General features: G+C 42.9%; 1 protein-coding gene across 1 annotated transcript in view; it reads right to left on the reverse strand.

Moving 5' to 3' along the window:
- The window catches only part of TRPC7 (transient receptor potential cation channel subfamily C member 7), a 160,990-nt gene that overhangs the window by 73,666 nt on the left and 61,211 nt on the right, over nt 1-26,113 (reverse strand). The window lies entirely within an intron of this gene.

Consider the following 26,113-nt stretch of genomic DNA (forward strand, 5'->3'; position numbering starts at 1 on the left):
ATGTCACACTTCCCATTTCTGTCGTCTGATACCTTAAGGGACATTGTTACTTGACAGAGAGCCTGGCACATTCCTTTAGCCAGCTGCTTAGTACAGGTTGCTCTCTTTTTCTTTTAGTGGTAGCAGTGCCTGCCATGTCACCCATGCTTCCAGCTTGGGCGTCCCCAGTTGCTCCTTTCACTTCTCTGGGAAATGTGGAAATTTATCATGCCCTAAACACTGGGAAACATGCAGTGTTTATTTCTGGCAAAGGCACGTTCTGGTCATGCAGGTGACTGCTGGATGTCATTCTTACATGTCAAATGACGGGTATTGAATATTCAGCAAGCAATGCAAAGGTCCTCTTGACACTTCTGTTTAGTATTTGAAGAGGCAGTAGTCCCCCTGTCATTCAGGGGTCAACCCCTAAGACATATATATAGAAAAGTTCTTGATGGGTTAAGTTAATTTGGGCCTTACTTTGAGTGCTGGTTTTTAATCAGCCCATGGCAGTAACATTTTTTCTTTCTCTCAGAATGTTCATATTCTTCAGAAGTAGAAACTGAGTCTTATAAGTTATCGTGATATGTTTAAGGTTACATCTATGTATGCATAAATTTATATCTGTCTTTCTGTCCTTCCATCCATCCATCCATCATCTGTCCATCTATCTGGAAAATACCTGCTGAGCCAGATAGCAGGAACACAAAGGTTAAAAATAATGTTCTGGCTTTCATGGCCCTCAAAGTCTAGTCAGGGCGACAGGTCAACAGGCAAATTCATTGTAGCTCAGTCAGTGCTATAGCAGGGGTTAGATCAGGATGCCAGGAAAGAGCAGAGAAGAAGCATGCATCCCAAGAGGGGACGTGGAGGGACAGTGAGGGGAGGCTTCCTAGGGGACGAGGGTTTCTCGAGCTGAGGTCTGTGATCTGTTAGCAGGCCACCAGGAGAGTCAGAAAGGGCATGCTGAAGAGAAGGAGCTGCAAAGGTTTTGGAGCTCCAAAGTCAGATAGATCCAGTTGTTAAATCTTGACTCTGCCTCTCAGCCAGATCTTTTTCATTGGAAGGTGGGGATGATGATATGGAAGGTGCCCTGACTGAGTGCATTCAAAACACTTGGTATGGTGAAGGGCACAGATGAAGCACTTAATAGCTTGTTGTTGTTATTATTAATGATACTTTAGAGCCTGGTGTGTCAGGAGAAATGTAGGTAGCTCAGGGTAGGATGTCCTTTGGGGAGCGATGAGAGATGGGAGCCACTTAGGAGCCTAGCATCACCCTAAGAAGGAGACTAAGCATGCCTCAGAGAAACAGGGAGCCTTAGGAGCTAGAGGAGAGGTCACAGTCTTTCTTTTATTTGTAGATCTATGGGCCAGATGCCCATGATGTAGATCGTATGTGCACACACTTGTCCCCGCTTCTCCCCCGCTGCACTCGCACTTACCAAAGAGCAGAACAACGTCATTTAAATTACAGCATCAGACAGTCTCAGAAGGCTCCAGAGGCACCTGATTCATGGGACCTGCCCAGTAGACAATGATAATTTATTGCAATATCCAGGATTCTGTTTGCAGCTTCTTTAAATGTTAATGATCAATAATGTAATTATGATGGGGAAAGTTTCTGGGCCAGTTGTGAGTTTAATTTAATTTACAAAGCCATCTGGAGCTTTGCAGAATTCTTTTTATATTTTTTCCGGACCAAATTTAGATAGCTTCTAGTTGTTATAATGTCAAACATATAGCAAAGACACTACTCCAGGCTCTGAGAATCCAGAAGGGAAGGCCGGTGACCTGAGGATGAGTCAGAGGGCACAAGGACGATGGTGGATTCTGTAATCTCCCGTCTCCTCAACTCCCCACGAAGAGAGAAGGGGCCAGTGAGGATGGCTTTTGCTAAGAACTGGGCCACCTTCATCTGGACAAGAGGCCAGACCAATGACTACCTACTATGGGTAGAGAAAAAGAACATTTCTTCCCATGTGTATGAGATTTTTGATAATCTGGTTCTTGTGTACTTCACATCCTGGTGCTCTCCTTTTTTCTCAGTGTGATGAAGCTCCGTTAGCCTCCTCACTCTTCCTGAGACAAACTAACGCCTCAGTTGACCACCCTGACCAAAGTAGAAGTCTTCCCTCTGCCTACCAGACAGTCCCTTGCTCTCTCTCACCCTGCGTTATTTAGCTTAGGAGCTAAATATCACTTAGGAGCCACCAGAATTTATGTTATACATTTATTGTCTGTCACTGCCCTAGACTGTCAGCTCCATAAGGGCAAAGAATTTTTTTTTATTGCATTGTATCCATAGTACTCAGAACAGTGTCAGGTACATAGTAGGCTCTCAGTAGATATTTGCTGAGTGAGTGAATGAATGAATCTTCCAGCTCATTTCCTTAACTCTACCATGTACCCCCACAAATAGGAATTCTAACCCTTTTTTCCACCTGGGGTATATGGCATTTCTAAAGATGGTGACAGCAGTATTTACCACCTCACATGCTGTGCAGTGTGACAGAGGGGAGGTCTGTTTCTGCTGCCACTGAGGTTGGGCTAGTTCTTAGTGATCTACTTGGATCGATAGAATGTGGCGGAAGTGATGCCACAGAACTTTCCAACACTGGACCTTCAGCATCTTCACTGTCTCCCCTCACTCCTGGGGAAGCTCCCTCTTTAAAGGCAACTGCCTTGTAAGAGACCACCTCTCTAAGATCACTGTGCTGTTAGGGAGTACAACATAGCCATGTGGGGTGGGGGGGGGATGGGGAGAAAGAGGAGGAGGGGGAAAGAGAGAGAGAGAGCACGCGACTGACCGACCAAGACCGTATAAAAGGGTATTCATGTGCCAGACATTTAAGTGAAGCCTTCTGGAATCTTCCATTCCAGCATAACCACCAATTGAATACAGCTGAGCAAATAACCAGCTGATGCACTGTGGCCATAAGAACTTCTCCCTTGAGCCATGCCAGATTTCCTGACCCACAGAATTATAACCAGATAAAATGATTTGTTGTTTTTTTTAGCCACTAAGTTCTATGCACCAGAAGATAAATTGAATGCCTGTATTCACTTTCAGCCCCCAGCACTCTGTCTTGTCTTCTTTTCCATGGGGCAGTTGGGCAAGAGCTCCCTCTACGGCTTTCACCTTTTCTCTGCTAGGATTCTCATCCTCTTTTCCTCTTCTTCCCAGAGGAGGAAGTGTCCTTCTTAATCACAACTGATTCTCACCCGTATTCTTGACCTACCTTACAGCCACTGGTCTATCTGAAATCTGGCCCCACTAGATGCCCATGCTTAGATCTCTTCTGCATCAATGGGTGTCTGAATAACCTGCCTGAAAGATGAGCCCATCATGTTTTCTCAGCTGAAGTGTCATCCCGGGAGAGTGAGTGGTGTTTTGCCTTCTGCCTTCTGCGGAGAAGGCTAGGAGGGTTCTGTGAGCGAGGCAGTCCTGGCTCGGGAGGAGGTGCACAGTTTCTTGGGGTTTTAGCGATGGTTCCAAAGGCCACATGGTGGCCTTTTTAGGGGATCAAGGCCCAGTGAAGGGGAGGGGTTGGAGGAGGGTACCTGGTACTGGAGAGATGCTTTTTGAGACTAGGAGAAGGAAGTGGTCTTTGCGAGTTTTCTGTGGGGGTATCAGATTGCATTTGAACTTGCCCCAGAGGTTGAAGGACCCCCAGATAGGGGTCATTCTAGAGTACTGGGGGAATTGACCAATGCCAAGGACCTTCTTTGTGGAAGGAGAGGACCCCAGCAGTAGTCTGGTCCACCGATCCTGCTTCGTTGGGAGCTCCATAAGGGAAGGGATTCTTGTCTGTTTTGTTTTATTGTATTCCCAGCACCTGTTACACTATTTGGGACAGAGAAGGTGCTTAAACAAAACCAAAGCAGTATGGTTCAAGACCAAGCTGTTGAATGAATTAGATGGAGCTACAGCTTGGGCAGATGGTGATCAGCGTATGCTAGGGACAGCAGGTATCCCCAAGAAGTGGTCAGGCCAAGAGCTCTCTTTTGGGTATACAGGTGAGTTTTCAGGACTGTGGTGTGACAGAGGAGGATGCCCCAGAGTGACTGAGATAGGATTTCCTGGCAAACTGGGTAGGAGATACGGGGCCAGATTTCACATGACTTAGAAGAAGTAATGTTAGGAGCCAACATTCATTGAACATTTATGATGCACCAGACATTCTAAGTGATTTTCATGGATTAATTTAAATCTCACAATAATCCTATGACATAGACACCTCTATATTTTTTCTTAAACAGAAGAGGCACAGAGAGGCTAAGTAACTTAAGGTCACACAACCAAGATATGAACCACCTGGATACTCTCACTCCATATACAAGATTTCTTACCCCAAGAGTCATGAAGCAAAGTCATACTGGTTATACCTGTTTCTCCACTAATTACTTGTTCAGTATTTTATATATATTTTAATTTTAATAGTAAAATAAAATGACATTTCTTACAGAACAGATGATTAAGGTTAGAAATAGAGAATTTTTTCCCCTAATAATAGAGTATCATACCTTGGAGTGGGCTCTGCTTTGCTTGCCACCCAGATAATATGTAGCTAGTCCCCTAACTAGTACCTGCTATGCGTCAGAATAATTCCTGAAAGGTAGCATTTGTAATGTGCTAGTAGCCCACATTTATCCAGTACTTACTATGTTCCAGGACTTTATAGGGTAAGTATTGTTGCCTCCACTTTAGAGATGACGGAGAAGCAAGGTTAAGTGAATTGCCTAAATGACTCCGGGCTGTCTCACTCCAGAGCTCATGGTTCTAACCACTGCTCTGCACAGAAGAGATTCAGCATGATCCACGTCATGTTGAAAGATCTGGTTTTCAGCAGAAACATGCATTCTTTGATTTTCTGGGAGGGAGCCATTTATATCAGGAAGAAGGCTTTAACAACCATGTTGTATGGTTGTGCATATATGTGCAATGTTTATAAATATAGTAAACAATTACAGTTATAATAAAACATTATACGTGTGTGTCCCCCACCCTCATAGTGCACTGTTTTTTGGGGGCAGTGGTCTGTTATCAGCAAAGGATCTGTAACTGGTGCTAATAGATTAGGTTGCTGGAACTTTGTCTTTATGAATCCTCCCTAACGGACCTTTATATCACTAAATTTAACCTGATGGTTACTGAAAGCAGCTTCCAAATTAACGAGCATTTTAACATCTTTTTGCTCATTGAATGAAGGTCTTTATTAAAAAATCAAGTACTGTTTTGGATCCACTGAAAATAATCTGGGGAAACTTGTTAAGAAGGGGTTGTTGAGGATCTGGTGAGAGGTTGTGTATCTCTGAGGATCTTGGCTGTGTTAGTTTCTGTAGTCAGACCCCTCCTCCACTTTCTGGCGCTGCTCTGCCTTCGTGCACAGGGCTTGTGGATTGAGCAGGACCACTCAGCTTTGTGGGTTCACTTGCCCCCCCGCCCCCCCTTTGGAAATTCTTCTGGCAACCTGCTAGGCGGGGGGAGCTGGTCTTAACCCCCTGGTCCCAGCACAGAGTGGTAGCTAAGAACAGAGGCTTTGAGACCAGGCATGTAAGTTGGAGTTCCTCTTCTACTTCTTACCAGTTGTGTAACTTTTGGAGAGTTGCTTGCCCTCTCTGGGGCTCAGTTCCTTCATAATACGGGGACACGTGGCTGAGGCTATGAGGTGCGGCATGCATATGAAGAGTGGGGACAGGGCTGGCACTCTGAGAGAGAATTACCCTGTGTGTTCTTTCAAAGCATCTCTCTTGAGTCCTGATTCTTTCTCTCCGTGTCCTCTGCCCAGTCCTTCCCCCATCCATGTGGGCTCAGGGGTCTACACTGCCCCATCCTACCCAAAGTCCTCCAGGCTCCAAAATGGACTCCTGTACCCTCCATCCGCCAAAATGAAGTCTCTGTCAGGGCAATTTAGGGATCCCAGTAATACAGTTTGCCCAGTGGTTGATAGGCCAGTCTCCCACAGAATCTTCAAGGTTGAATTTGTGCCCTGGACTGCAAAGTCCTATTTTCTATGTCCAAAAAAACTAGTTCTACAGATCTCTACCTCCTTTTCACAAACACCGTTACCACCTTACTTCAGGCCCTCATCACCTCCCACTGGACTCCTTCAGTAGCACCTTAGCGAGTTCCCATTCTCACACACACTATGAAACCCTGCTACTAGAACTGTCTTGTGGAAGCAAGCCTACCTACAGTCATGACATAGTACTGACTTGGCCCCAAATATGTAAAAAGTTCTGTATTGCACAAGAGCCATTCATATCAACATGGATCAGGTCAGATTCCAATATGCACATGCTGAAGGATGGTGGTGGTGGTGTGTAGTGAGTGGCCGTGGGTGGGGGGATTTCACGTAGAAAATGCTCGTCTGCCTAATGACCAGAGGAATGCATTTTAAAATATGCATAACGCAATATTTTACGTCTATTAAATTAGAGGAAAAAATCCTAATAATATCTAATGGTTGCAAAGTACTGATGAAACCAGTTCAATTGTATAAAACTGTTGATACTAAAAAATAGTGTAGCCCTTTGGAAAAATAATTTTGCAGTGTGTTTCACAGATATTTGTGGCCTTTGACCCAGAAGTCTCACTCTCAGAAAGTCAGTTTTAGGAAATAACGAAAAGAAGGAAAGGAAGCGATATGTATGGAGATAATAGTAAAATATCAATCTGTGAGGAAAGCGAATGTTCATCAGTGGACAAGATATAAACAATGATACATGAGTGTTATCCTGACATGAAAATAATAATTATAGACAAAAGTGGAAAACGTTTACCTACTAATGCTAGGTGAAACATCACAGAATTATTTACCACATAGCTGTAAGTATAGAAATACATGTCTCCATATGGGAAATAATTGCAGGAATGTAAACAAATGGAAACAATTGACATATGGACATGTGATTGGAGATTATTCTTTTCCTTTAAAAAATTTTTCCTATTGTTATGCTGTTTGTGTAATAAATAAAATAAGTAAGATTATAGAGGGAAACTGTAAGGACAGCGTCATGGATTCCATTTCCATTATGGAATGAAGGCCTTACATTTCAGCACATCTCCACAGCCCAGCACATCTGGCCCCACATCCCCAGCAGGTCGCATTTCCTATGACCCCAGGCTCCTGGTCCCCAGTCCACACCCCCATTTCGTCCCTTCCTCCCCAGCCTTCTCTCTTCCCAGATGCCCTCATCCTGACCATCTGCAGTTCTCCAAACATTATACCTTCGTGCTTTCCCCCCATTTCCTTGTCTAGAAGATCTTCATTCCCCTTTTCTTTTGAGCTCTGACACATCTTTAACAATCTGACTCAGAAGCTACCTCCTCTTCTTCCTTAAAGGCTTCCCACCTCATTCTTGCCTGAGCTAATCTTTCCTTTCTTTGTTGGGTAAAGGGCCAGATTCAGGTCTCTGTAGCCCTTTAGGATGTAAGCTTCTGATGGCAGGGACTGGGTCTTACTTTCTAATGTCCACAGATTTAGCTGATAATAGGTGTCACATGACTATCTCCTCCTCCTTCAATTTGTAAATCTGCCTGTTCAGGAAGAGCTAATACCTATTAGAAGGGGAGCAAGCAAACAGTCAAATAATGATACATCAGATGGGTTTTTTTTGGAATAATAAGTACAAAAATTGATAATTTCTTCAGGATTCAGTTTTGGAGACCAAAATGTTACTAACTTTGTTAATCAAACAGTAGTATTTTATATTTAAGTGATCTTTCTTTTTCTTTTAAATAAGGCTTTCAGTAATGATCTGAGTTTCTCTACAGACTCAGTGCCAATTGTTATAATAGTTCAAGAATGAGACAAATAATAACTGATATCCAGTAGCACATTATGGGCTACTTTTCTATTTATATCATTTTGATCCTCAAGAGAACCCTTAGTTTTTAGGAATGCATCTCATCTACGGCATGAGATCTTATTGTATTTCCGGAAAAATAAAAGGTGGAAGAAAACCCAGGCATGTTACATTCATTTATTCAGTCACTTAATCAGTAAATAATTTTGAGAATCTTTTGCTTGCTTGGGTCTTGCCTGCTAGGCTAGGGATACAGTGGTGAGCTGCTTCCACAGAGTCTAGTATGTTGGGGGAAATAGACAGTAAGCACGTAAACAGATGTTAACTATAAGAGAGGGTACTGGGTTGGAGAGTAGGGAGGGAGCAACATGGTGACCACATTCAGTTAGGATGATCAGGAGGGTCTCTCTGAGCAGGAGATCCTTCGTTATAATTATATCAGAGTTTTGAACAATGAGATAGATCCAGCCAGCAGAGATTTGAGGAAAAGGAATCAATAAGTTCTCTGGGTTGGGCACTAGTGTGGAGTGTTGAAGGAACAGAGAACCAGGCAGTATAGTTTGAGATGAGTGAGCAGGAGTGAGTTTGGTGCAAGGTGAGTTTGGAGAGGCCATGCAGCACCTTGTAGGCCATGGTTAGTAGTTTGAAATTTAAGCACTTTAAGGGCAAGAAGATGTGGTTGGTGGCCTGCTAGATCCCTTTACCAGTTAGGCATACACATCCTCAGCTTCTGGTGGTATTGGTTTCTTAGGGCTCACTGATATATCCTTCTCCAGAAATTTACCTCTACCGGTGGGAGCTGCTTTGCCCAGAAATGCCTGGGAATTTATGCCCTTTCCCCCTTGGGGGTAGCCCGCAATTAACGAGTGACTGATACAGATGTCCCTTGCTTCAATATGCGGCATGAATGTAGTGCTTCTCACACTCCAGAGCTCCCCCATGAGATCAGGCTGAAGTTAGGCTTCACTGAAACCACTTCTTAGCGTCTTCTCCAGCTTCTGCCCCCTCGTGGCAGGATTCTCCTGTGATCGCTTACTTGCACAAGGACCCTTGTCTCAGTGTCTGCTTCTCACAGTGATGATTATTAGACTGTGAGTTCCCTGAGGGCAGGGGCTGCACCTGTCTTGTTCACTTTTAGATGGAAGATGTGAATGGGAGCATAACATGATCTGATCACCTTAAAAAATTCTGTGACTTTTGCTTGTGTGTGTGTGTGTGTGTGTGTGTGTGTGTGTATGTGGAGGAGGAGGAGGAGGAGAGGGAGAAAGCAGAAGTAGGAAGACCAGTTGGAGGCTATTCCAATATTTTAGGTACAATATGACTATGGCTTGAATTATTTAAATGAGAGGATCTCTACTTGGCAAAGATTTTTATCCACAATTATACTTAGAAAACTCCCCTTCCATCAGGGAATTTGCGAGTGACCTTAGGCAGATGAATGTTAATAAAAGAATAATGCATTATGGTACATAATGGGAGGAATATATGAAAGATCAAATGCTCATTAAGACTCTGAATCCATATATGAGCGTTTAGTACAGAAATAAAGAGAGTTGGTCTTTAGCTTAATTACTGAAGTTAGTCACAGGTCCTTGGGGGGACTATAATTTCTAAGATCTGTTTGACTCTGGGATAAAAGTGACAATTTGAAAATGGCTCTTGCTGTTCTTTCCACTTTGGGCTAGTAAATGCATCTGATTTGCATCTATTTCTTGGAGGCATTGGGGATTTATGTGTCTCCCTTGAATGCTCCTCAAATTCCTCTCTTTTTGTTAACCTGCAAATCAGGATGTAATAATAATCAGACTCTGATTGTTTTAACAAATGCAGCACATGATGAATGCCAGGATAGTTAGAAAAGCTAAGGCCAGGTATCCTAGGAAACATGATAACCAAGAAGAAGAAAAATGCTTTAAAGGATTATCCTTTCATGCAAATATTTATATAGTGAAAGAGCTGAACAAAAGGCAGCAAAATAACTGAAGGCAGTAGTTTTCTATCCTCTTGTGACAGCCCATGCTTCGAGGATCTGAAATCTCTTTTGCGAAAGCATACTGGTATCTGCCCTTTAGAGGAAGTTGTGTCAGATGATTCACAGCAGGCCTGAGGCAGGGCAGAGAGGAGGCATTGGGTGCTCTGCTTTTCCCTTGCAAAACTGAGCCAGGCAGGGTGTGGGGTGGGCCAGCAACTCAAGCTAATAAGTGGAAGGAGCAATCCTGAGATCCACTGTGGAACAGTCAGTGATCTGAGCTCCCCTGTGGAGGACAAAGTCCCCATGCTTTCTCCCTGACTATCCAGGGGGCACCCTGGCAGCCACCCATCTCTCTGCTCCATCCCTAAGACTGCCAGGCCCGAACCAGTGTTAGGGTTTCTTTAGATAGTAAGAGTTCTCTTGCAGAGTTCCAACCCCAGAGGGACACAGGTCATCAATAGAAAAGATGGGGGTGGTAGACTCATCCTTCCAGGCCAGCATGAAACATCATCTGAATTCTGTTCTGAGTACTTTTAATCACCAGGGGAATAAAAGTTAGTTGGAGAAGGATTAAAGCCTATGACTTTACACTTTATGCCCATCTGTTCATTTACTCCGCAGGGAGTAATACTCTGTATGCACACATAATGTGCAGGCCGAGTACTGTTTTCTGTCTTCAGAGACTAAGATGGATGGATGGCGATGGTCCCACCTTCCAGGAGCTCAGTTTTTCCAAAATGTAGAATCATGAGAGCCTTTAAAAAACACATTTCCTGGGCTCCCACCCAGAATTGGATTAGAAACTTTGTGGGTTAGAAACACCGACATTGGTGTTTTCTAATAAAGCTCTCAGGTGGTTTCACTGTGCAGCTAAGTTTGAGAATTTAGTTCTAGAGAGATAAAATGAGTTTGAGTTTGATCAAACCTTGGATTTGGTCTAGAGAGATGTAATACATCCTTGGAGAACTATAATCCCTGCCCCCTGGATTTATAGTTAAGGGGTTATGGCCTAGATTCTGAAACCTATCCCAGATATTCTCAACAGGGGATGATTTTGTCCCCACTCTCCCCCCAGAGGCATTAGAGACTATCTGGAGACATTTTTTTTTTTTTTTAATAGAGCATGGGAAGAGAGTGCTACTGGCATCTAGTGGATAGAGGCCAGGGATGTGCTAACTATCCTATAAGGCACAGGATGGTGCCCCCAGCAAAAAATTGACTGAAAATGTCATTAGTACTGAGGTTGAGAAATTTTGGTTTAGTCTTTTTGTTTTTAATTTGAATTCAGGGTAGTAGACATATAGTGTAGGATTGGGTTCAGGAATAGAATTTAGCGATTCATCACTTACATATAATACCCAGTGCTCATCCCATCAAGCGCCCTCCTTAATATGCCCATCACCCATTTAGCCTATCCCCCCCCACCTCCCCTCCAGCAACCCTCAGTTTGTTCTCTTTAAGAGTCTCTCATGTGTTGCCTCCCTCTCTGTTTGATCTTATTTTATTTTTCCTTCCCTTCCCCTATGTTCACCTGTTTTGTTTCTTAAATTCCACATGAGTGAAATCATATATTTTTCTTTCTCTGACTGACTTATTTCGCTTAGCATAATACCCTGTAGTTCTATCCATGTTGTTTCAAATGGCAAGATTTCATTCTTTTTGATCGCTGCGTAATATCCCATTGTATATATATACACTACATCTTCTTTATCCATTCATTAGTTGATGGACATTTGGGCTCTTTCCATAATTTGGCTATTGTTGATAGTGCTGCTGTGAACATCGGCGGTACATGTGCCCCTTCATATCAGCCTTTTTGTGTTCTTTGGATAAATACCTAGTAGTGCAATTGCTGGGTCGTAGGGTAGTCCTACTTATAACTTTTTGAGGAACCTCCATACTGTTCTCCAGAGTAGCTGTACCAGCTTGCATTCCCACCAACAATGGAAAAGGGTTCTCTTTCTCCACACCCTAATCAACCTCTGTTGTTTCCTGAGTTGTTAATTTTAGTCATTCTGACAGGTGTGACGTGGTACCCTTGAGGTTTTGATTTGTATTTCCCTGATGCTGAGTGATGTTGAACATCTTCTCATGTGTCTGTTAGCCATCTGAATGTCTTTTTTGGAAAAGTGTCTATTCATGTCTTCTGCCTATTTCTTAACTGGATTATTTGGTTTTTGGGTGTTGAGTTTGATAAGTTCTTTATAGATTTTGGATACTAACCCTTTATCAGATATGTCATTTGCACATACCTTGTCTCATTCTGTTGGTTGCCTTTTAGTTTTGTTGAGTATTTCCTTTGCCGTGCAGAAACTTTTTATCTTGATGAAGTAGTTCATTCTTGCTTTTGTTTCTTCTCTTGCCGTCGGAGGTATGTCTAGTAAGAAATTGCTGCGGCTGAGGTCAAAGAGGTTGCTATGTGTGTTCTCTAGGATTTTGATGGCTTCCTGGCTCACATTTAGGTCTTTCATTCATTTTGAATTTATTTTTGGGTATGGTGAAAGAAAGTGGTCCAGTTCATTCTTGCCTGTCCCTGTCCAGTTTTCCCAATACCATTTGTTGAAGAAATTGTCTTTTTTCCACTGGATATTCCTTCCTGCTGTGCTGAAGATTATTTGGTCATACAGTTGTGGGTCCATTTCTGGGTTCTCTGTTCTGTTCCAGTGATCTGCGTGTTTGTTTGTGTGCCATTATCATACTGTCTTGATGATTACAGCTTTGTAATACATCTTGAAGTCTGGAATTGTGATGTCTCCCACTCTGCTTTTCTTTTTCAACATTATTTTGGCTATTCAGGTTTTTTGTGGTTCCATACAAATTTTAGAATTGTTTGTTCTGGGTCTGTGAGAAATGCTGGTGTTATTTTTATTGGGATTGCATTGGATGAGTAGAGTGCTTTGGGTAGTATAGACATTTTAACAATATTTATTCTTCCAATTCATGAGCATGGACTGTTTTTCCATTTCTTTGTGTCATCTTCAATTTCTTTCCTAAGTGTCCTATAATGTACAGTGTAGTGTTCTGCAGTGTATAGATCTTTCACCTCTGATTAGGTTTATTCCTAGGTATCTTCTGGTTTTTGGTGCAGTTGTAAATGGGATTTATTCTTTGATTTGTCTTTCTTCTGCTTATTATTGGTGTATACAAATGCAACAGATTTCTGTATGTTGATTTTATATCCTGTGACTTTGCTGAATTCATATATCAGTTCTAGCAATTTTGGTGGAGTCTTTCTGGTTTTCTACATGGAGTATCATGTTGTTCGTAAAGAGTGCAAGTTCGGGATAGGCTGGTGATGGGTATTAAGGAGGGCACGTATTGCATGGTGCACTGGGTGTTATATGCACGTAATGAATCATGGAACTTTACATCAAAAACTTGGGATGTACTGTATGGTGACTAACATAATAAAAATTTTTTTTATATATAAAAAAGAAAATTTAACTTTTTCCTTGCCTTTTTGGATGCTTTTTATTTTTTTCTGTAGTCTAATTGCTAGGCTAGGACTTCTAGTACTATGTTGAACAACAGTGGTGAGAGTGGACATCCCTGTTGTGCTCCTGACCTTAGATGATATTAGCTGTGGGTCCTTCGTTTATGGCCTTTATGATGTTGAGGCATGTTCCTTCTATCCCTACTTTTTGAGGTTTTTTGTTTTTTTTTATCAACAAAGGATGCTGTATTTTGTCAGATGCTTTTTCTGCATCTATTGAGAGTTTCATGTGGTTCTTATCCTTTCTATTATTTATGTGGTGTATCATGTTGATTGATTTGCAGATATTAAACCACCCTGGCAGCCCAGGAATAAATTCCAGTTGATTGTGGTGAACAGTCCTTTTAATGTACTATTGGATTCATTAGCTAATATCTTGTTGAGAAGTTTTGCATCCATATTCATCAGGGATATTTGTCTGTAATTCTCCGTTTTAGTGGGGTCTTTGTCTGGTTTTGGAGTCAAGGTAATGCTGGCCTCATAGAATGAGTTTGGAAGTTTTCTTGCATTTTTATTTTTTTGAAACAGCTTCAGAAGAATAGGTGTTAATTCTTTAAATGTTTAGTAGAATTCTGCTGGAAAGCCATGTGAGCCTGGACTCTTGTTTGTTGGGAGACTTTTGAGTACTGATTCAGTTTCTTTGCTGGTTGTGGGTCTGTTCAAATTGTCTGTTTCTTCCTGTTTCAGTTTCCAGTTTATATGTTTCCAGGAATTTATCCATTTCTTCCAGATTGTCCAATTTGTTGGCATATAATTGCTCGTAATATTCTCTTATAAATGTATTTCTGTGATGTTGATGATCTCTCCTCTTTCATTCATGATTTTATTTGGGTCATTTGTCTTTTCTTTTTGATAAGTCTGGCTAAGGGTTTATCAATTTTGTTAATTCTTTCAAAGAACCAGCTCCTAGTTTCGTTGATCTGTGCTACAGTTTTTTTCGATTTCTATGTCATTTATTTCTGCTCTTAATCTTAATTATTTCCCTTCTCCTGCTGGTTTTAGGCTTTATTTGCTTTTCTTTTTCCAGCTCCTTTAGATGTAAGGTTAAGTTGTGTATTTGAGACTTTTCTTGCCTGTTGAGAGAGACTGGTATTGCTCTGTACTTCCATCTTATGACTCCCTTTGCTGCATCCCAAAGGTTTTGGACTGGATTGTTGTGTTTTCATTTTCATTTGCTTCCATGTATTTTTTAATTTCTTCTTTAATTTCCTGGTTAACCCATTCAGTCCTTAGTAAGATGTTTTGTAATCTCCATGTATTTGTGGTTTTTCCAATTTTTTCTTGTGTTTGACTTAAAGTTTCATTGCGTTGTGGTCTGAAAGTATGCACAGTTATGATGTCAGTCTTTTTGTACTGGTTGAGACCTGATTTTGGATGCAGTATGTGATCTGTTTTGGAGAATGTTCCATGTGCACTCAGAAAGAATGCGTATTCTGCTGCTTTAAGATAAAATGCTCTGAATATATCTGTGTAGTCCCATCTGGTCCATTGTGTCATTCAAAGCCATTGTTTCCTTGTTGGTCTTCTGCTTAGATGATCTCTCCATTGTTGTGAGTGGGGTGTTAAAGTCCCCTACTATTATTGTATTATTATCAATGAGTTTCTTTAAGTTTGTTATTAATTGATTTATATATTTGGCTGCTTCCATGTTGGGGGCATAAATATTTACAGTTGTTTGATCTTCTTGTTGGATAGAGGCCCCCCCTTTATTATGATATAGTGTCCTTATTCATCTCTTAGTCTTTGGTTTAAAATCTAGTTTTTCTGACAGAAGTATGGCTACTCCAACTTTCTTTTGAGGTCCATTAGCATGATAGATGGTTCTCTACTCCCTCACTTTCAATCTGGAGGTGTCTTTGGCTCTAAAATGAGTCCCTTGTAAGCAGAATATCGATGGGTCTTGGTTTTTTATCCTTTCTGATACCCTGATATGATTAGAGCATTGAGTCCATTTATAGTTAAGGTAATTATTGATAGCTATGAATTTAGTGCCATTGTATTACCTGTAAAGTTGCTGTTCTTGTAGATTGTGTCTGTTGCTTTCTAGTCTTTTTTGCTTTTGGTCTCCCTTTCCTGCTTAAAGGGGTCCCTTTAGTATTTCTTGCAGAGCTGGTTTAGTGTTCATATACTCATTTAGTTTTTGCTTGTCTTGGAGACTCTTTATCTCTCCTATTTTGAATGACAGCCTTGCTGGATAAAGTATTCTTGGCTGCATATTTTTTGCATTTAGCATATTGACTATATCATGCCAGTCTTTTCTGGCCTGCCATGTTTCTGTGGACAGGTCTGCTGCTACCTTACGTATCTACCCTTGTAGGTTAAGGACCTTTTATCCCTAGATGCTTTCAGAATTCTCTCTTTATATTTTGCAAGTTTCACTGTGATACGTCTTGGTGTTGACTTGTTTTTGTTGAATTTGAAGGGAGTTCTCTATGCCTCTTGGACTTGAATGCCTGTTTCCTTCCCCAGATTAGGGATGTTCTCAGCTGTAATTTGTTCAAATAAACTTCTGCCCCTTTTCCCCTGCTCATCTTCTTCTGGGACTCCTATGATATGGATATTATGATATTATGATTATGATATTGTGGAGTCACTGAGTTCCCTAAGTCTTTATTCGTGATCTATCTTTCCCTCTTCTTTTTCAGCTTCACTATTTTCCATAATTTTATCTTCTATATCACCTATTGGATCCTCTGCTTCTTCCATCCTGATTGTGATTACATCCAGTCAGTTTTGGATCTCAGTTATAGCATTTTTTATCTTGCCCTGACTAGTTTTTAGGTCTTTTTGCAGCCAGGGTTTCTCTGGTGCCTACTATGCTTATTTCAAGCCCAGTCAGTATTCTTATGACTGTTATTCTAAATTCTTGTTCAGATATATTGCTTATATCTGTTTTGAGCAAATCCCTGGCTGTGATTTCTTCTTGATGTTTCTTTTGGGGAGAAATCTTCCTTCTTGTCATCATGCTAGGTTTCTGTCTTTTGTCTATTAAGAAAGCTTGTTCTGTTTCCTGGTCCTGATAGTAATACTATATTAAGAAGGGGTCCTACACTGACCAGGGCCTGGTGCTTCAAGAAGTATTTCTGGTGTATGCTGTGGGCACTCTGCTGTTGCGTTTTGGCTGTTCTTTCCCACAGGTCACTCCTATACAGAGTTCCTCTTTGCTTGCAGTGGGGAGTGTTTGGCCCTTTAACTAAATGTGCTTTGATTTGTTGGTTAAGATAAGCCTAATTTAAAAAAATTAAAAAAAGAGCCCTGATCCAAGAAAAGAGAAAAGGAAAAGGGACTAAAAAGCAAGTATACAAACAAAAACTATAAACCTTATTCCAAAGAATAAGAAAGAAAGAAGAAAAAAAAAAAAGAAAAAAGAAGGCTGATCCAAAAAACAAGAAAAGGAAACAAGCAAACAAACCAACCAACAAACATAAAAGTATAAGCCTGATACCAAAGGAAAAAAAAAAAAAAAAGCAAACAAGCAAGCAAGCCTGATCCTATCCCACCAGAACAGAAGCTGACTCTTTGGAGCACTCTTTGATCAGCAGACCTGGTACATGCAGGGGTTCCTGTGTTGGTGTTCTGGGGGAGAGGCCTGCTGGGCTGGCTCACAGTCAGACCTGCCCTTGTAAAGATGCCCCTGCCAGGCAGGGGGCTGGGGTTTGGTTTAAATGACTCTAGTCTTCACTGGAGGTGCTGTGTTTCTCTCTGAAGTCTGACTGTACTGGTGGCCAGGGTGGAAGATGGCATCACCCCACCCTCTTATCCCCAGGGAGGGGAACTCACGGCCACTTCTGTTCAGGAGGCCCTCACAGAAAAGCAGTCTCCTCTCCTGTGTCCCAGGCTTTCATCAGATCCCTGCCTTCAACCTGTCTGTGCCTGGCCTTTGACTCGCCTGGCACCACAGTTCTCCTGTGTTTGTCTCTGGCTGGTGGCTGGGATTTAAAACTCCAAATCAAGAATCAACAATTGTTGGAGAAGATGTGGAGAAAGGGGATCCCTCCTACATTGTTGGTGGGAATGCAAGTTGGTACAGACACTCTGGAAAACAGTGTGGAGGTCCCTTAAAAAGTTAAAAATTGAGCTACCCTATGATCCAGCCATTGCACTACTGGGTATTTACCCCAAAGATACAGACGTAGTGAAGAGAAGGGTCGTATGCACCCCAATGTTCATAGCAGCATTGTCCACAATAGCCAAAGCATGGAAGGAACCGAGATGCCCTTCAACAGATGACTGGATTAAGAAGATGTGGTCCATATATACAATGGAATATTACTCAGCCATCAAAAAGAACGAATTCTCAACATTTGCTGCAACATGGATGGCACTAGAGGAGATAATGCTAAGTAAAATAAGTCAAGCAGAGAAAGACAATTATCATATGATTTCTCTCATCTATGGGACATAAGAATTAGGAAGATCGGTAGGGGAAGAAAGGGGGGTAATGAGAAGGGGGAATGAAGCATGAGAGACTATGGACTATGAGAAACAAACTGAGGGCCTCAGAGGGGAGGGGGGTGGGGGAATGGGATAGACCAGTGATGGGTGGTAAGGAGGGCACGTATTGCATGGTGCACTGGGTGTTATACGCAACTAATGAATCATCGAACTTTACATCGGAAACCGGGGATGTACTGTATGGCGACTAACATAATATAATAAAAAAACATTAAAAAAAAACAAAAAAACTCCAAATCTTCGAGGGCCTGGCAAGGTGCGGACCACTCTGCTCTCCTAGAGAAGAGCTTGGCAGTGTTGCGCCGGACACCGTTCTGTCCCAAGAAAGCAGTCACATGGCGCGGGGCAGGCACGGTGGCTGGAGTCTGTTGTAACGCACAGCGTAAAGCTGCCACCAGGTTATCTGCCCTCTGAGCGCTTCTCTGGCCCCTGCTGCCGGATGGCTCCTGGATGGTTCCCAGCAGGCCTTTTGTCCTTGGAGAGGCAAAATACCCTCTTCCAAATGTACTCCAGGATGGGGAGCCATCTCTCCCAGTGCAACCCAGGGGATCCCCACACCACAGCGCCTTGTGTGAACCCTAGGCACTGCTGCTCTCTCTCCCGTTCTCTCCCTGTCTCCCTGACTTCACTCCTCGAAAAGGGTTCCCTCCTCTTTGAGGCTCTGTGGCTTTTCTCTCCCCCCAGTTCATGGCTCTGAAACTCATATCTGCCATGTTCTCTCCCTCCAATTGTGTAGATTGTTTTCTTAATTCTCAGGTCGATTTCCTAGTTGTTCAGAATGATTTGATGTTGATCTAGCTATGTTTGAGGGACGAGGCAAGCTCAGGGTCCCCCTACTCCTCTGCCATCTTAACTCTTCCCTCGATCCTGGTTTAGTCTTAAGGATCGTTCTACTTGTAAGGCCAACATGGCAAACAGCTTCCATTAGCTAACTCTTATTATGCACTTACTATGTTCTAGCTGCGTTATGTGTGTTAAGAAACACTGTTTATTAGGTATTATTTGCGCTCATTATAGAGTTAAGGAAACTGAGGCCCAGGGATGAAATAATTTGTCGGAAGTCACATATCTAGTAGGGGAAGGACTTAGGACTTGAACAGTCACAGTCAGGATTCCAGACACAACATTGTACTGCTGCCCAACAGGTTCTCTTTCTCCTCTGAGAGTTTTTCCAGGCAGAAAAGGGATACATGCATACTTGGATTAGTCCTTCTTAAGACTTGCTCTTGAGAAAAACAAAACTTCCTTTTCCTATGCAAAAGATAGTCACTCTGAGCTGAGAGATTAATGGACATTGATAATTATTGTGCTGTGTGGTCAGGCGAGGGCTATGACGTGCTGAGAGGAATCCCCAAAGAGGACGCTGATTGATGCTTTCGACACCAGTGGATCCCAGCAGTGTTTGGCAGCTACTGGGCATCCTGCAGCGCAGTTTGGGGTCGTGCCTGACCGGGCAGACTGTGTTTGTGACAACTCTGATCTTCTTAACTCTGAGCATCTGGTAAAATGATGCCTCAGCAGGAAAACGCAGTGGGAGAATGTCTGCTTAGAGCATGTGAGTGTCTGAATGGACTCTCAGACGTCCTCCAGAAAGCGCTGGTGTCCCCAGATCCCCTTTGCTCACTGTCCCCGTGCTCTGTGCAGACAGGAAATGAAACAGAGCCCCAGCAGAGGTCATCTTCCCTCTCTCACGCGTCCCTCCCCATGGTCGTTGCATTTGGGTGAGGGTGCAGCCAGCTGTGCGTCTGCCGCTGGGCCTCCTTGTGTGTTTTAACACGGACTTCAGTCAGTAGGCTGTTGAGCGTCAGGGCCCCCCTTACCTGGAAGGCTGCTGCAGCCAGCAGGCCAAGCAACTTAATGCGGGCCACATACTTCCTAAGTGGAGAACTTGAGCAGGCAGGTCCCCAACCGTAACACTGTGTTGTGACCCAACACGTTCTGTTTTCTTCTCCTGGGAGTTTTCCCAGGGAGAAAAGTGGACTCTTTTACTGCATGGCTGGAAAATGTGCACACAGTGCACATCACAGTGGTGATTTTTGGAAGAAAGAAGCAGAAGGACTTCTGCTGGGGTTAGAGGCCCTGGCCAGTGTGAAACAGAGTGGTGATGTGAGTGGAATCGCCCCCTGCCCCAGCTTGTCCCTCCCTCCTTGGCGTTATTCTCCAAGAGGAACCTATGGGTACAGTCTGTGTACTTCTGGGCCCCCTGTCTATGAAAAAATCTTGAAATGAAGTTGACAGCATGGAATTGAGGTTCATGGAGGACACCGACTTGGTGTGTTATATTTTTTGGTAGAGATTTTCTATTTTTATTAAGAACACTGGCTGTTGGCAAAGAATTTACAATCTCCAGTCTTGGCTGGGCTGTTGGCTCTACTGTTCAGCTGTCTCTTCCATCTCCCACGGAATTTTTCCCCAGTTTTTTTTTTCCCCACTTTTTTTCAGGCTGCCTTCCACCTCAGAGGGTGATTCTGCTTCCTATTTATAGAGAAGTTGAGGCTATTAATATGAATTCCTTCAACTTTTATCCTTTTGGTAGTCATTAGTGCTATTTGCCAAACAGCTTCATTTTTCTCTCCTTTCAACATATGGCAGGGTTATACTTCCCGGCTTCTCTCATGGTGTTGTGGGTGATGTGACTAATTGTTGATGGTGAGTTGTAAGTGGAAACAATGTCTGTCACTTCTAGGTGGAAGCATTTCCTTGCCGGTGTGGGACCCTCCATTGCTGGAGTTCCCTTTGGCTGGGTGGGACCATTGGAGGGCGTAGCTGTCCTATTAGCCTGGGTTCCTAAGTGAATTCTCTTCCAAGATGGGAACAGGTTGAGCAATAAATAAGGTTTCTTTCATTAAAAGCCACTTTAACTTTGGCTTTGCTTGTCAGTGGAGCTTAATGACACCTGTCTTTATTAATCTCATGTCCCTTTTGCCCAAGTTGCATCCATACCCACCGTGTTTGCCTTCCAGCCTTTCTCAGAGGAAAAGCTATCTCTGCATCTTTCCTCATCTTTACAACTACTTCTGATTAAAGTTCTCCAGTGGCTTCCTCTTATTCTTGAAAAAAAAAAGAGAACAAAATTCTTTAGCATGGTCTAGGAGCCTCTGCATGGTCTGGTCCCTGCCTGCTTCTTTACATTCATCCCACACCCCAGTCTTCCCTGTGCCTTCCAGCGCACCACATTCACCTTCTTTCAGTTTCTCTTATATGCTATGTTTTCTCTTACCACAGGGCCTTTGAATATGCTTTGAACATGTTCTCTCCTGTAGAAATGTCCTCCCCACATCTTTATTCTTTAGCTCTCAGAGCAAGTATGACTTCCTCAGAGAAGCCTTCATTGACCTCCGTGATTAGGTGACATCTAACTTTAGAAATTATAATATTATGGTCTTTTCTTTTATAACACTTCAAATCCAGCATCACAATTGATTGGTGTGATGTGTTGATTACCATCTGTCTTTCCCATGACAGCTGACATCATGTCCTTTTTATTCAGCACCGTGTCCCCAGTCATTAGCATAGCATGCTTTGTAGGCACTCACTGAAAGCTTGTGGAAGGCATGAGGGAGGAAAGACAGCCATATTGTCCAGTGTGGCACCCATTGCCCACGTTCGGCTTTGATATTTGAATTAATTCATTTAAAAAATACTAAGAATTCAGTTCCGTAATTACCTTAGCCACATTTCCAGTGCTGGCTAGCCATGCATAAGAAGCTAGCACCTACCATGTTAGACAGCAGAAAATAGAACATTTTGCATCATCACAGAAAATTCCCTGGGATAGTGCTGCCAGGATAAAGTCCAAGTGGCTGTGTAATGAAACACCCTCAAGGATTTGGTTCTGAGAAGCTTTCCAGTCTGCTCCTTTCCCACAGTGATACAGCCGTAGGAAAGCACTTGTTCCCCTGTAAAAATAGCTCTATCCATGCCACTCTCTCTCAGGTATCTGTGACTTCTCACCTTTCACTTCCCTCTGCCTAAATTGTCCTCCCTCGCTTCTCTGCTACATGGACATCCCATCCAGTACCTTTCAACCTTTTCGCCCCATGTCAAGTATTTCCGCTTCTGGGAAGCTTTTCCTGGGGGTCCCAACTGAGCTGGTCACTGCTTCCTTGGCCTCCACTCTGCCCCTTCCTATTTCTCTTTGTCCTGTTCAGACAAGATTGTAATGGTGGTTCACACTTCTCTCTCTTTTGCTAGATGAACCCCTCAAAAGTGAGGCCTGGGTCTTGATGTTCTGAGTCTCCCCCGTGCTCAGCATAGAGTTGGTGGTATAGTGGAAACAGTGACTGTTTGTTAAATGATGCCTAAGTAAGTGAATGAAAACCATAGGGGATATTTTCTCCTTTGTACAATGGTGTGGAGAAAAAGGGAACCCCCCCTTTCATTCCTTCTCCCTCCCATGGCCCTGTCCCAGGGCTTTATTTCATATGAGACTAGCTTTCTGAGCCAGGAATCACCTAGGAGCTTGGCAGAGTCAGGAAAGGGCACCGTTCAGAGTCTGGAAGGCTCAGCAGAGTGGAGCTACTCCTTTAGGAGAGTGGGGAGTCTCATCGGTTGGGAGGAAAGATGGCCAGTGCCATGCTTAGGTTCCACAAACCAAGCCGCAGGCCAGGACACTAGAGAGCGGGGGCCACCTGCAAGTCTGAAAGTGACTGCTGTGAACTCTGCTTTGCTCAGTTAGCGGAGTGCAGAGGCTGCTGCTGCTGCTGCAGTCATAGCATCCCTGACCCCACCTTACCTACCACCCCATGGCTCTTCGAGGGCACCCCCCTTGGGATGCCCATCAGGCTGATCAGTGTCTATAGAGCTCACAGGCAGTGGCTGAAACAACGTGTCGGATTGAACTACCCCCTTACTGGTGATATTGCCTGATAATAGACATGGTCTCTGCAGTGGGACTAACGTAATTTTGTAAAAAATATTCATGTGTTCTCTTTTTTTTTTTTTTTTTAATAGTAGATCTTTGCTTAGTTGTGTCCAAAGCAGCCTCCATCTCCTCTCTCGGTAGAGTTAAGCCTTCTGCTATGCAAAATAGGACCTTCTGGGTCCCTTTGTCCTGTTCTCCTGTGGCATTTGAGCTTGAATGACATAGTCTACAAAGTTCTTTCAGTGAATAGGAGATTTATATGATCCCCATAAGGCAGACCTGGAGTCAGGAAGAAGCAAGGGACAATGTAGGGGAAAGAAAGGAAGATAACATCCCTGCGAGCCTAGAGATGAAGAAGGAATTAAGAGGAGAGGGAGGGAGGGATGAGAGTGAAGGGTTCAGATATGCGTCTTCAGTTAGTCACGTTGAAGAGAGCACCAAGGATTGTGTCTGGACTCTGTGACCAGCCACTCAACAATGACCACTTGCTAGGCACGGGGCTCCCTTTATGAGAGTGGCCTGGGTCCAGCTGAGCCTAAATGGATTTTGAGACTGATCGGGTCTTCCCTGTTGGTGGAGCTGGAAGTCCCCTAAGCATTTGTTTAGAGTGGATATGCAGAAAGAGAAGAGTGCCTTTAAGAAAGGTATTAGGCATGGTTCCATGGGGCCAGCGATAGGTAGAAATGGAGAAGACAGCAAGATGTCAGCTAGTAACATTGGCCCTGAAGGAGAAGACCAAGGCTTATCCACGGCGGGCTGCGGCCAAAGCTGGAGGGATTGGTTTCTTTATCTGTGAGGCACAAGTATGATTGCTTCTGAGGTTACGTGTGACTCATCATGAGGAGAGAAGCCTCTTTGCTTCTTCATATGGCAGCCATGGCTTCTGAAGGGACCGTAACCTGTTAAGGCTGGGATGGACTGAGATGGGTGACACGTGTGTGTTAAGTAACATGAGCATGGACGCTAAGTCAGAGCAGTGTGCGTAGGTACTGCTTCATTCATCCCCACGGCTGATGGGCCCGACGCCGTTTGAGGCACACTTACTTTATCCCATTCGATTCTTACCATAATCCCATGAAGTAAGTATTATTATCCAAACTTTATAGGTGAGACAAGTGAGACATAGAGAGGCTAAGTGACTTGCTCAAGTGACTCCATTAGTAAGTGGTTGGACCAGGATTAACCTCAGAGGGCACCTTCTGAGCCACTTTTCCAACACTGTCTTCCAAACACAATGGTTTATATTTCATATGACACATCTGCCTGGATTTTGGGGGAGGCTGAGTTACCCTCTTAGAACAGAAGTCATGGAGAACAACCATATCCTCACAAGGCCTTTTGTCTTTTCTGGAAGGATTTTAGGCTATAATGACAATGCCCTTACCCAATGGGAAGTTTCTAGCATTTTCTAGGGAGAAGACAAAGGAAAAGTTAGGGAGTATCTCTGGAAAAAGAAAGGACGCCCCCCGCCCCCCATTCCAAGGAAGGGGGACATCATTGAATGACAGAAATGATGCTTCCCTGTGGAACTCCAGAGGAACTTTACTGTTTGCAGAGCATTTCCTCCCGTATCAATTCATTTGAAAATTCATAGAAAATGGAAGCAAATCTTATATGCCCATTTTACAGATGGGGATGAGACTCAGCTTCAAAGACTTGCCCAAGACCACGTGGTTAGTAAGTGAAAGAATCATGCTAAAAATCTGGTTTCCTGATACTACTTCATGATTCTTTTCTCTTTACTGGTGGTTTCTTGTGCAATGGTGGGATAATTGTCTTGATCTAATGGAGGCTGACAACGACTGAGCCAGCCAGAGGACCAGACATTAGTGTGGTGCCTGAAGAGAGGCAGACGTTCGGGTGGAGGACATGATCCAGGGCTCATTACCAACCACAGGGCAGCGCCCACTTCATTTAGATCTATGCGTTTCATAGATCGTATAGGCCGATTCTACATGAGAGTTACCCAAAGACTTGTACATGGAAAACGAGTTTCATCAGTGTTCATGAGAAAGAGTTCTGTGGTCAAGTAATACATATTGTACCCTTTTTCTTTTAACTAGAGTAGCAGTGCATATTAAAAGCTCTGTAATGTCTTTAAGCAAAGAAATCTGTTTGGCTCTACTTAACTGAAGATCTCCAAATTTATTTGAACAAAACACCATTTTTTAAGGTCATTCTTAGTAGCAGCCCATGAAACTGCCAGCAGCAACTAGTTTGCTTTAATTACTGAATTAGTGGTTTGATTTGATATCATGGAGACTGAGGAATTTTTTATGGTTCTATATTCCAGCCTTAAAGCTATTATATATATCAGGTGTAAAGGCAATGTATTTGTAAATAGGCTTTGATGCTGGTCATTTCATAACTCAAGGACCCAGGGTTAGATTGTGCCCATGGAAGCTGCTGAAGTTCATAAATTAAAAATGAAATCTCATTATAATATTAATACATCTTTTTAGTATTAGGTATTTTCACCATAATTCATGATAGAATAAATGTCAAGGAAAACTGTGTCTGTCTGCTGTTACATAATGGCATACATGGTTTGAGAGAATTTACCCATTGGAGGTCTTTAAAATGGGCAAGGCTGACTTTTTATGCAGGTGGTTTTTCATCTTACCACCTATGGGTTGCTGCAGACACTTGACATTCATGATGGATATTTCCTGAGACCTTTATGACTCTCCTAATTGGCAAATACCACTAAATAATTTCCCTCATAAAACCTTTTTATTGTGCCCTGAACCGTCACGTTTGTGGAGTACTTTGCTTTTTCTTCTCATTCATTACCAGGGCTGTTTTGTACTAATAGTTGACGATAAGAGGGAACACGTAGCTATAAGGTGGTGGCCAGACTGCTAGACTAGCTGACTGGTGAGCCCTCACTGACAGTTTTGCTAAGAGGTTTGGATTTATGTTTCAGAAAAATGGTGAATGCTTGCTTTTTATGGGCAGTTGGAATTGCTCATGAATAGCCAAAACTGCAAATACAAATCCACAGATGCCAAGCATCTCCTGTTCTTTGGGTTTTCAGAGACATCTTCACTTCCACCCTGTGCTCTTTCCTTGTGCTGGGAGGCAGGAGGATTCTCCAGTTTAGGGAAGGAAGGAAATGCTTGTAGTTCTGGAAACTCAAGCTCATCTTCACCACTGCTGAACAGTCTCCATAGCAGGGTTTGTGTGAACTCCAAGGCCATGGGCATCTCAGCAGCTTCTGGATTAGAATGCTGTGCTTTGATGAAAAGCCTCATTGAGCTCTCGGGGTTGGTGAAAAAATGAGTTTTCCTGAGCCAAAAAAATAGGGTTGTACTTGAAGCTATAGCCTGCTCCCTCTCTTTGCATAGCCCCATGCTTTTGAGTGGTAATCAAAGGCCACATTTCCCATGATTGGTCCACTCTACCTTTGGGACCTAGAGTCTTTGAACAAAGCTATTTTTTCTTAGATTTTTTTTATTGTTATTAAAAGTAAGAGGGCAGGAAGATTTTTTCAAACTTGGAAGTTCCCACTAGATGAATTCCGCAGATATATGTAGTTG

The sequence above is a fragment of the Ursus arctos genome, unplaced genomic scaffold, assembly GCF_023065955.2.
Source record: "Ursus arctos isolate Adak ecotype North America unplaced genomic scaffold, UrsArc2.0 scaffold_5, whole genome shotgun sequence".
Lineage (NCBI taxonomy): Eukaryota > Metazoa > Chordata > Mammalia > Carnivora > Ursidae > Ursus > Ursus arctos.